At 37.0% G+C, this 9,908-nt stretch overlaps 1 long non-coding RNA gene across 4 annotated transcripts; it reads left to right on the forward strand.

Annotated features, from left to right (window-relative positions):
• The first annotated feature begins 1,312 nt into the window (after positions 1–1,312).
• On the forward strand, positions 1,313–9,223 carry LOC127628718 (uncharacterized). Of its 4 annotated transcripts, none has more exons than XR_007968696.1 (8): positions 1,313–4,750; positions 5,180–5,318; positions 5,403–5,785; positions 5,873–5,987; positions 6,118–6,207; positions 6,664–6,825; positions 7,114–7,290; positions 7,382–9,213. It is a non-coding gene; the product is annotated as an uncharacterized LOC127628718 (long non-coding RNA). The 4 variants fall into 4 exon arrangements; XR_007968695.1 differs by having other exon boundaries at positions 1,318–5,318; positions 5,403–5,476; positions 5,592–5,785; positions 7,382–9,217; XR_007968697.1 differs by having other exon boundaries at positions 1,319–5,318; positions 5,403–5,476; positions 5,686–5,785; positions 7,382–9,223.
• The last annotated feature ends 685 nt before the right edge of the window (positions 9,224–9,908 follow it).

Raw genomic sequence — 9,908 nt, forward strand, 5'->3', positions numbered from 1 at the left:
CACTAACTCATTCTGGAACTAGTTTCTCACCATTGCAGATGGCTGAGAAAGATGATTTTATTGAAGTTACTAATGCTGCAGGAGGAAATCCTGAAAATGATGTGGGCTAATATCTGATTGATCTTCCTGCGCTCATTACTGCTGGTAATCATTATTGATTTGCCATTTATAATGTGGATTCAAATTTCTCTGGAAAAGTTGATTTCAGTCTTATACGATCACTTTATGATTTTCCAGAATGCCATCAATGGGTTCAATACCCGTCTAAATTGTTCTGAGGGTCTAAATTTAAATCCAGCAGCTAACCACTGATTTATTGATTTGAAGAGTAAATATTACAAACGTATGGCAGAGTTATAGAGTTACTTATTGGACTGGTTACTCCCCCAAATTTTCCAGAGAGTACCCTCATAATAAAAAAAAGTGGGTGTTACAAAGTGATGATTGAGTGTCTATTTATATTACTAATATTTCCATTTGCCATAGTTAATACATGAAAGTATTATGTATCATGAGAAATTAAAAGTATGTAGTGTGTACGTACTGAGCAATTATTTCAAAACACAAGAAAAGAGACATGTTTGAATTTCCATTGTGCCTCTTTAAGGCTTTATTATATTTAAACTTTTACTTTTCTGTTAGTTTAAAAATTTGATTTATATTATTTTATTAGATAGAATGGAAGTTCCTTCACCTGAGAAAGTGTAAGAAATGGAGAAAGTAGTAATAATAAATTATTACTTAACAATAAAAAAGGGATTATAATATATTAATAATAAGATAGGTGTTGTAAATGTAAAGCTCTGCATGAACAGAAGGCTAAACTTAAGTTGAATTGATTATATAGAGAATGTCGAAAAAGACATTGTGTTCTGTTTTATTAAAGATTTGAAGGTTCTATGTATGTTGTTTGAATGGACAGAAGTAAGTTGAAAGTAGTTTTTTGTTTTTAAATGGTGTGAGATGAGAAAGTTTGAAAGCAGTTAATATAATACATTATTATAAATATCACTATTTTTAATGATTGAATAATAAATTAAATATATTATTGTGAGATTCTAAAATGCCCCCCAGCAGATTTTGAAGAAATATCCATAAATTGTTTTATTTTATTTTAAATATATTTTTATATGTAAAATGATGTGCCTTGACAATAATGTTAGATAGAGCGATATGAAGGAGATTTTATATATTCAGAGGGCAATCTAAAGTTAAGGGTTTATACTAAAGACAACAGATTAAGTTGAAAATTCATCTGAAAGAATAAATATAGTTCAAAAACTATCTAGAGACTATTATTGAATTAAGGTGATGTTTTTAAATTAAGCTTCCTAGAAGCTTGACAGGGCTTTGTTCTGATGTTAGTCATCACCATGATACATGTTTTGTATAACATTTGCTAAAGTAGCAGAAATAAAACCTGAATGGAAATTAATGATCTATAAATGAGTTAAATTTTAGCATATTTAACTTTTACTTTGGACAATTTTAATAGATTGATGAATTTTTAATAATGCTTTTTGAATTTAACCATGTTTTGAATTGTCTCCATATTTAAGCATTTGTAGATGTTCCATTGGCTGTGTCGGTTCTCTGGTGATACTCCCTGAAAAAGAAAATATCTTTTTACTGACATCAAATTATTAAGGATTGAAGACTGAGCAGTATCAAGAACAGGGGCAAGAGGTGACGACCCGATGACGGGTAAAACTCTCCAAAGGTAAAAAAGGAGGGGGCCTAAGGCAGGGCGCCACCATCCTGGAAACCTGCCCAAGAAGGTTTGAAAGGGGTTTAAGGAAGTGGATGCATGCTCTTAGATCAGAAGCATCAAAAGGGAGGTCTAGAAGAGACCTGCCCAAAAATTGGAAGTTCCACTGAACCAGACTGCATTTTAATAACAAAGCACTCTGTCACTGTGTTGTCAGGGGATCATACCCTGTGTAGAGGATTATTTATAGGTTGGTTTTGGGGGTAAAGGTTTGAGAGCCGTTGCAGACAAAGTGCCTGAGTGCCTGACTTTTTATAGAAGTATTAAACAAACATGGGAATGTTTGTATGATAATTAATTTAGATTGAAACATGGGATTTATTACATTTACTTATGCTTTTATTGAACTCATGTACATTAAAGTAATGAAGAATGGAAAAGATACATGGTGGTGACTAAAGATTAAGATTGTTTGTCTTGTTTGTTTGTAACAATATAAATGTAATTGTTTAAGAAATAGGGGGTAGGGTTGTCTAAAATTGGGATAATAATTGAAACAACAATTCTTGAGAGGGGAATAATATTATATTGGGTGTTACCATTGATTAAATAATTATGTAAAAAACAGATGAAGTACTGATCTATGCAAATGGTCCAATGCAAAAGAAAGACCAAACTGGGAGGAAATTGATTCCTCCAATGATATGTTATATATTTTATCATTCTTTTATTGATTTAATACTCTGAATTACTCTGATGCAGTCTGAAACTATGAAAAACAGCTTAGCTTGCAGGAAAAATTAATTAATGTGATACAGACATTGAGAGACCTTGGGAAACAGGAGGAAATGAAATGTATGTGATAAGTGAATGAGTAGGGAGTTTTAAGATAAGGAACACCTGTGGTAGTTTACCACCTCTGGGGAGAATTATAGCCTCTCTGTGAATGACCATGTAAAATGTTGTGTATAGATACTAAAGGGATGAATCTAATGTTTTTAATTGGAACAAAGTCAGGCTCTGCCTGGCACCTGCCTGGAGGAGGCAGAGGACCCATGTGTTATTTAGTGCTAGAAATGAGATGCAACAAACGTGTGTGTGTATCAAATGACTGTAATAAGGGAAATCATTTAATATACTAACCAAATGAATGCAGAAAGTAATGATTGTTAGTTAATAGAAAACATGTAACCATATGAGGTAATTACAGTGTGCTTTCTGCATATAAAATGAAATAGTCATGCTGTTGCCATCATTGAAGCAAGTTGGGCAGGATGACCCACTGAAGGAGAGAAGGTGGAAAACAATTGCGGCCTACAATACCAATGAATATGAAAGACATATTAATATGGATGTTATTACTGACATACTTGGGACAAGTGTTGCCCCCAATACAGGGCCTACCGGAGAAACGTCCCAAGAAGGACCAGGATCTCCAGGTGAACAATTATAATAAAGCAAACTGCAGAGTGGGTTCCCTACAATCAGCCTTGGGGATCTTGGATGGCCTTTCCAATGAAGCTGACCTAAAACTAAATACTCCAGAAAGTGAATTCAGAAAGTACAGAGCACTTGACATACTGTATTGAAGTTACTATGAATATGGACTTCCCAACGATGAATACGAGGCAAGATTCAGACAAAGAAGAGCAGCAAGCACAAAACCAAGAACCCGAGGAAGGAGAAGATCCGCAAGCACTGGCTAGAGAATCTGAAGAAAGAGAAGAGGAAGTAGAAGAGGGACAAGCGAACGTAGGAGACGAGCACGCTGAGGCAGAAAGAGGGATTGAAGCACGTGCCACAGTGGAGCAGGAAAGCGTAGAAAGGGAGACGGAAGTATTTGTCACAGAGGAACAGGACCAGGAAGGTGAAGAAGGAGAAAGACAAGAAGAAAGTGCTCGTCCTGCTGAGACGCAACTAAAGGAAATGAAACAGGCCAACACACGCAGTCACTGGACGAAGTGTTGTGTGACGCAGAGGAAAGAATGGAAGCTCAAGGAGGTACTAGTATGGATGATGTTGTTGCTAACATATATGGGACAGGTATTTCCTCCCATACAGGGTCTACCAGAGAAACGACCCAGGAAGACCCAGAATCTCCAGACGAAGGAACATCAGAACGACCATAGTATGATGAGTTCCCTACACTTGACATCACAGACCTTCAGTATTATTTCCCAGAATGAGCAAAACCGAGATATCATAGAACGAAGTGTCAGGAGCAACCCAGTCTCATATAAAAACATACCCTGACTACATTGGTCCAAAGGGCAAAACGTAGAGGGGTTACAATATTGGCCCTTGAATTGTATGACTGTTACATTTTTTTTGCCTATTCGTTTGCGTTCAAGTCACGTGACTTTCAAGATTCAGGCCGTGAGAACAAAAAACATGGCGGACATTTCTCTCATTTTTAGTGAAAAAAAATCTATATTTTGTGTTAGTTTCTGCATAAAAATAAGTTTTGATTACATTTCTAGCGAGAAATATATATTATATTTTAATAATATTCACTCAGTGAATGTACATAACCACTCGTTTGCTCGTTGTAGCGAAGATTTTTCAGATCTCGCCAGAATAATGTGAAACTGAAACGTTTTGGTTGCTATGGACTAGGGCTGCAACAACGAATCGATAAAATTCGATTATTAAAAGAGTTGGCAACGAATTTCATTATCGATTCGTTGTGTAGCGCAATTATTACGCCAGTCAATAATTCGCAGAGACGTTTGAGTATAAATAAAAAAGAGTTGAGTTGAGTGGGGAGTGGAGCGGAGCATCTATGAGGCGCCGGACCCGAGTGTGTCCGAGATCGCGCGAAAGAGACAGAGTGTGTCCGAGTTTGCGCGCGAGAGAGAGAGAGACTGACGCGTCATTCCCCCACGAAGAAGAAGAAGAAGAAACGAGGGGAAAGAAGCAGGAAAAGGTAAACAAGGAGGAAAAGGAAGCGTGGAAAAATAACTCGACCAAGCTGAACAAATGAATAACCTTGACCCCGAAGATGCCATATTCCTGGTTGATGCATTCCTGGATGAGTGCAAGGTAAATAACATTATCTCAGTGGTGGAAAAAGCATACTAATTACATGCTAAATACTAGGTCTAAGTCCATAATAGACTCTGATGTATAGCAGGGAAGAAATATCAAGGTGCAAAACTGAAAACACTCCAAACAAAGTGCACCTTTACAGTAGGCCTACCTGGTTCAATGTCTTTATTTAAATGCAAGCTATAGTGCTGAGCTGAGTTCACACGTTAGAGCCAGTGAGAGTTTAATTTAATATTCTGTCAAAATGCTTCACTTTTTTTTTTATGTAGAAAGGGTTTTCTAAATCTGTCAGTACAGTACCACAACCGTTAGACTGAATTTTTACAATGTAATATTATAACATTGGTTTTATAATGAGATGTTTGTAGGTGGCGATAACCTTGGTGTGTGGTGGTTTATTCTGTGGCTCAATTGTTTATATAGGTGGATCAGCATGGACACACTAAAGGAGAGTCAAAACAATCCACAAAGCTGTGTGTTTGGCTTGATGAGGACAAAGATGGTCAATCTATGCCAAAAAGATGTAGAGCTGGGGAGAAAGGAAAGCGAGATTCAGTTACTGGTTGGTTTTTTGTTTGTTTTTTCATCAGTAGTTGCATTCATTATTCATTGAATAAGTTCTAAATGGATATTCATATTTTTGCAGTTTCTTCAGCAAGCGTTACACCTTCCTGTGCTCCGTCTACCAGCACAACTGAAGACAATGTGACCATCGAAAATGTAGTTTTTTTTCCCTTAATACTTCTTTCCTCATTTGTTATGTGGTAATTGCCCAGATTTACCATTGCCTTCTTCCCTTTTCATAAATGTAAATTAAGTGGATGATTATTTCCAGGTTTATGTGACAATACTGGAGAATGAGCAATGTAGTATCTGACATTTGGTCCTCACTGTGCACCTAAATTACTGCACATACATTGTGTGTCAAGTTCGCACAGACATGCGTTAGATTGTTAAATCCAGGCAAGTGGTTGGAACAAGCGAAAGGCAGAAAACCTTGACCGGACACTGGCCAAAAGATACATCAAGGTACTTACTAGGCAAATATGTATAATAACATTTTTGTTTTTAAATTTTGTCTCAGCATTTGCTAACACGGATATTTATTTCGGACAGACTGTACAAAGGATTGCAGAGGCAACAAAGGACCTGGAGAAACTCACTGCTGAGTTATCTCTACAGCAAGACACAGTCCAGCAGTGGGTGTCTGATGTTCAGCAGTGGACCTCAGGTACTTTGAAAAAATTATTTGATGGCATATTTTAAATAATCATTGGCTCTGCTCTTGTACAGGGGATCTGAAAAGAGGCTGATTGTAAACTGAAATGGGCCTTAATTAATTTGTTTGTTGTCGTCCAAAGGAGCAACAATCCAAAATGACCTGCAGAGGACCATCGAGGGGCTATATTTGGGCATCAAACAGTGAAAATTTCAGCTGTATCGTCAGTCTGGTGAGAGCAGAAAAGGCCATTAGTAATGCAGATTTGTGAAAAAATGAATTCACTACTGATTTATACATAGTAAAAATAGCAAAGCCATTTATAACAAAAAAAAAAAACATCTTTTGAAGTAGGTTTACTACAAGTCAGGGCAGCTTACTGAAAAACTGTCAAAATCATAATAAGTTTGAGTGCAATATCCAAATATTTCCATAGATGTCCTGACCTACCAATTTTGTCCTCTATTTCCAAAAAAATATGATTGTTTAAAATAGATTCCTAAAAAAAAATTCCCAAATTTTTTCCCAATTTTTCAAATGATAATGAAACTTGTGATGCAAAAATGATCACACAACATCTGTCACAATAATCATAACACATACATGCATATTGTGAAGTCTTATTTTGTATGGTGCTTTTGTGTAGTCATTGTGTGAATGCACACTCATTTTGTGTTTCTCATTGTAGGTGGGAATAAGCGAAGGCATCAACTGAGAAAAAAGATTGCTGTTGAGAAGAAAGCCTTGGAAGTTGCCATCAATGACCACAATGCTACTGTGGGGGAAGTTGAAAAACTGCCTCCTCCCAATGAACTCCTGGCTGTGGACAACTACTCCTGACCATGGGAATGTAAGTACTTCCTCTGAAATGCACTGAATACAAATTGTTTGATGCACACATCTTGATGTAAATATGGAATCTGATGTAAAAAAAATGAGACACTGGGCAATATGCAAAAAAAAAGAATGCAGTAATTTGTAAATGGATGTGATCGAACCCCTTTGCGAAGCGCTGGGGTTCTATCTCATCCTGTCAGGGTTTATTTCTCTATTGTAGTAGTACAGCATGCAAAATATCGTCTGTCCCAATATTTTTATAGGAGGTTGTAAGATAACAATTTGATGTAATATATTGCAGGTCATGGTGAATTGGGCGGGGAAAAAAATGTGTTTGACAAGGTAATGCTGCTGGCTAGACTGAAAGAAGAAGTTATTGTGGTTCGCGAAGTCAAGCAGCACATGGAGTATGTGAGGAGTGTTGCTGGACTGATTGAAGAGTTTATCTTTCAGCTCACTGAAGACACCAATGGGAAATGTAAGGACAATAACTAGTTAGTCTTTTTCTTAAATTTGCTTCTCTGGTAACCATTGGCTCATTTCTTTATATTTTAATGTCACATTCTCAGGCAGTACAGAGGGCTTAATGGAGAAAGGACGTGAGGGACTACTCTGTGTGCTGAAGAGAAGATTGTGTGAAGTTGAAGCACAACTGGCTACAGCACGCACAACATACAAAAGTATTCTTGGACTGCAAACATTGTCCTTAGATGACTTTTCTGAAGAGGAAGACTTAGAGAATACTTCCTCAACTGATGAGGAACTGGGAGAGTAGTTATTAGGGAGATGATGTGTATGACTCTAAGAAGATGTCTTCACAGTGTGTTGAACCCAAACGTCAGTGCTGTAATAACTTGTATGTGAAACCTGAGGCTATTTTACTGCTGTTGCAAGATTTCTATGTTTAGAGCATGTACTGCAAATTCCAATGAAACAATAAAAACCCATTATTTTAGCCCATTAGTCCCCACCCTCTGGCCCGACCCAATCACTGGTGATTCACAACTGTCAAACATGACAAATTACCTTGGTCTTTTTTTTTAGGATTACATTTTTGGTTGAAATGTATTACGCATCCCTACATAGCTTCACTGTAGTTGTGTATAGTTTGTATATACTGTACCTACTGTAGTTTACATAGCCTATTGTATTGTTACTCTCTCCAACAGTGTGCTATTCCAGCTTATGTTTCTACATGTTAGTATATTAACTCTCTCTCACTCTCACTCTCTCTCTGTCACACTCTCTTGCTCAGTTCAATTCAATTCAAAGGGGCTTTATTGGCATGAATGTAAACAATACAATATTGCCAAAGCAGAACTACATCTTAATCTATACATTTAGTTTAACAAATTTAACACATATAAAAATAAATAATAAAAGTAAATATAAAACAGGTTCAGAACTGCTGAAGACCACAGTGTTTAAATAACTGAAGAGAACTGACATATACTTACACATAAATGAATATACACACATAAACTGAGGGTCACTGTGGTGAACATTGGGGTGACACACGGGGGTAAAACACATAACACAGATTCACCCGCTGTCTCTCAGGCTGTGACACGTTAAAACGTATCTTGCAGCCAGTGCTGCTGTGTGTCCCTCTCCAAGTATTATGTTAATTTGTTCTTGTTCTGTCATTGTTATAAATTTGTCTATGCTGTGTGTTAATTTATCCATATAAATGTCCCTTGTATTTTTAAATTTTGGGCAGTGAAGGAGAAAGTGCACCTCTGTCTCAACTTCACCTGTCGTACAGTGAGCACACACCCTTTCTTCTCTGGGTAACCATGTTTTTCTGTGTCTGCTCTCTCTCACTCTCTCTCACTCACTCACTCACTCTCTTGCGCTCTCACTCACTCATTCACTCACACTCTCTTGCTCTCACTCACTCGCTCTCACTCTCTTGCGCTCTCACTCTCTCTCACTCATTCACTCACACTCTCTTGCTCTCTCTCTCACTCACTCTCTTGATATCTCTCTCTCTCACACACTCATTCACTCACACTCTCTTGCTCACTCTCTCACTCTCTCTCTCTCTCACACACACACACACACACACACACTCACACACTCACTCTCACACGCACACATACACCTATCTGATATATAGTCTTTATTTTGAACAGGGCATAGTCTCTTAGCTGTAGAAAGCCTACTTTACGATTGTGATAAGTGATATACAAATACATTTAAATTGAATTATGATATTATCCCTAAGACAGTAATATATTACTACACAACTGCACTGTAAAATAAATGTAAAGGAATAAATATTAGTATAAAAAAAAAATGTAAACAGTAAAATGACAATACTTAGGCTATGTCTTAATTTCCTAAGTAGTTACACAATTATTTTCATCTTTGTTTTGGGCTGTGTATAATTACATTTACATTACATTTATGCATTTGGCAGACGCTTTTATCCAAAGCGACTTACAGTGCAATTATTACAGGGACAATCCCCCCGGAACAACCTGGAGTTAAGGGCCTTGCTCAAGGGCACAATGGTGGTGGCCATGGGGTTCGAACCAACGACCTTCTGATTAACAGCCCTGTGCTTTAGCCACTACGCCACCACCACTCCGGTAGTATAATTGAGTATACTAATTATTTTGGGGTGCTGGTATATATATATACAGGTCCTTCTCAAAAAATTAGCATATTGTGATAAAGTTCATTATTTTCCATAATGTAATGATAAAAATTAAACTTTCATATATTTTAGATTCATTGCACACCAACTGAAATATTTCAGGTCTTTTATTGTTTTAATACTGATGATTTTGGCATACAGCTCATGAAAACCCAAAATTCCTATCTCAAAAAATTAGCAAATCATGAAAAGGGTCTCTAAACGAGCTATTAACCTAATCATCTGAATCAACTAATTAACTCTAAACACCTGCAAAAGATTCCTGAGGCTTTTAAAAACTCCCAGCCTGTTTCATTACTCAAAACCGCAATCATGGGTAAGACTGCCGACCTGACTGCTGTCCAGAAGGCCATCATTGACACCCTCAAGCAAGAGAGTAAGACACAGGAAGAAATTTCTGAACAAATAGGCTGTTCCCAGAGTGCTGTATCAAG

Source organism: Xyrauchen texanus, chromosome 35 (assembly GCF_025860055.1).
Source record: "Xyrauchen texanus isolate HMW12.3.18 chromosome 35, RBS_HiC_50CHRs, whole genome shotgun sequence".
NCBI lineage: Eukaryota > Metazoa > Chordata > Actinopteri > Cypriniformes > Catostomidae > Xyrauchen > Xyrauchen texanus.